This window comes from Berghia stephanieae, chromosome 8 (assembly GCF_034508935.2).
Source record: "Berghia stephanieae isolate SIO BIC M18660-M18661 chromosome 8, UCSD_Bste_1.3, whole genome shotgun sequence".
Lineage (NCBI taxonomy): Eukaryota > Metazoa > Mollusca > Gastropoda > Nudibranchia > Aeolidiidae > Berghia > Berghia stephanieae.
Genome location: NC_088367.1, coordinates 4,666,661 through 4,669,445, shown reverse-complemented (window position 1 = coordinate 4,669,445; position 2,785 = coordinate 4,666,661).

Sequence of the window (2,785 nt, the reverse complement as noted above, 5' to 3'; positions counted from 1 at the left end):
GGGGGGGGGGGGGGGGGGGGGGGGGGGGGGGGGGGGCGGGGTTCAATGTCAAATCGGTAAACACGGCATTTGTGGATTGATGGTATGTGTTTAAATAAAATACACACTATTTCTTCATGCTTTTTCAATCGTGCAAAAAAAAAAAAAAGTTTATAGATGCCGTGCGCTTGGCCAAGAAACTCACAACATTGCCATCTGGAAGTGTAACGGACCAATACACAAAACTATGTGTATCCTTGAACGTTTACAGTCTGGTTAATACATTTTAGTGAGAATTACTCTTTAACATGGATGAAAAAAAAACAATAACAAAGACCTGAGAGACGTCAACTTCGTTCTATCTATAGTCTGAGAGAATAAAGTGAGAAGAAATAACCCAACTGGATATAGAAAGCTGCGAAAACCCGTGTCAAATTCCATTTGTGACCCTTCGCCTCAAAACGGAATTAAATCGGGTTGGTTAAGATATTGAAAATTGAATTTATAGCGAGACATATCAGACTTGTGTTGAGTTTGTATGTTTTATTCAGAAAAGTGAGTGGAGCAGGCACTTATGTTGGTAACAACAAGATATGAAGTGAATAGAAAGGTGCCAGAAGACAATAGAGAATAAAAATTTTTTTTTCGCGGCGGTGGTGGGGTTTGAACCTGCGACCTTATTGGTACGACAACTCCGCCTGGCAGGTGAGAGCGTGGCTCTACCGTGTGAGCTATCCACGAACACAAAAAATATTCGTTTCAAACTCAAAGTCATTACTAGATCCCTCTCTCACCCACTTCTTGAGACCGCCGATTCGTTCGTACACCACCATCGCGAATAATTTTGACCAGCAGTTAAGCTTAATAGCCAATATTCTCAACACAAACATATAACATAGAAACGATTGAGACATTGAGTATGCTCCGGTGTATGGGGTGAATTTTTAATTCAGAAAAGTGAGTGGAGCAGGCACTTATGTTGGTAACAACAAGATATGAAGTGAATAGAAAAGTGCCAGAAGACAATAGAGAATAAAAATTTTTTCGCGGCGGTGGTGGGGTTTGAACCTGCGACCTTATTGGTACGACAACTCCGCCTGGCAGGTGAGAGCGTGGCTCTACCGTGTGAGCTATCCACGAACACAAAAAATATTCGTTTCAAACTCAAAGTCATTACTAGATCCCTCTCTCACCCACTTCTTGAGACCGCCGATTCGTTCGTACACCACCATCGCGAATAATTTTGACCAGCAGTTAAGCTTAATAGCCAATATTCTCAACACAAACATATAACATAGAAACGATTGAGACATTGAGTATGCTCCGGTGTATGGGGTGAATTTTTAATTCAGAAAAGTGAGTGGAGCAGGCACTTATGTTGGTAACAACAAGATATGAAGTGAATAGAAAAGTGCCAGAAGACAATAGAGAATAAAAATTTTTCGCGGCGGTGGTGGGGTTTGAACCTGCGACCTTATTGGTACGACAACTCCGCCTGGCAGGTGAGAGCGTGGCTCTACCGTGTGAGCTATCCACGAACACAAAAAATATTCGTTTCAAACTCAAAGTCATTACTAGATCCCTCTCTCACCCACTTCTTGAGACCGCCGATTCGTTCGTACAAATTAAAAAAAAATTTTTTATTCTCTATTGTCTTCTGGCACTTTTCTATTCACTTCATATCTTGTTGTTACCAACATAAGTGCCTGCTCCACTCACTTTTCTGAATTAAAAATTCACCCCATACACCGGAGCATACTCAATGTCTCAATCGTTTCTATGTTATATGTTTGTGTTGAGAATATTGGCTATTAAGCTTAACTGCTGGTCAAAATTATTCGCGATGGTGGTGTACGAACGAATCGGCGGTCTCAAGAAGTGGGTGAGAGAGGGATCTAGTAATGACTTTGAGTTTGAAACGAATATTTTTTGTGTTCGTGGATAGCTCACACGGTAGAGCCACGCTCTCACCTGCCAGGCGGAGTTGTCGTACCAATAAGGTCGCAGGTTCAAACCCCACCACCGCCGCGAAAAAATTTTTATTCTCTATTGTCTTCTGGCACTTTTCTATTCACTTCATATCTTGTATGTTTTATTGAGGAGAATGGATACCATTTTTAGGGTGCTTATACCAACAATTTATATTTTTGACCAGTTTGACATTAAATTCGGCTTTTAAGCGTATGGTTCGTTCCGACATAATACCGTTTTGAGAAGATGGGTCACATTTTGTATGAGATGCAAACTTTATGAGCGAGAGGATGTTTACCTACTTGACACGACGTGACCTAAATACGCAGCGTCTGCCAATAAAACCCTATTGTCACTTAGAAGTTGCGCGTCTCTTTATATCGTTGTCTACGGTTGAAGAAAATGGATATTGCTGTACAGTTTTTAATCTATAAAACAATTATTCTCCGTTCTTCACCTCCTCTTCCTTCGCCTCCTCCCCCACCTTTGCCTCCTCCCCCTCCACCCTCGCTTCCTCCTCCTCCTCCTCCTCCTCCTCCCCCTCCTCTTTATATAACTGCCTAAGGTTGAAGAAAGGATATTGCTGTACAGTGTTTATCTATAAAACAATTATTCTCCGTTCTTCACCCCCTCTTCCTTCGCCTCCTCCTCCTCCACCCTCGTTTCCTCCTCCTCCCCTTCTCCTCCTCCTCCTTCTTCTTCATTATCATCTTCCACTTTTGATTTTTTTACTATAATAGCCGCAGGACAAATTAAAAATGACTGTTTTTGTAAACTAGCAAATGTCACGGCTATTCAAACAAAGAGGGCGAAAGATCAGATGTAAAATGACAAC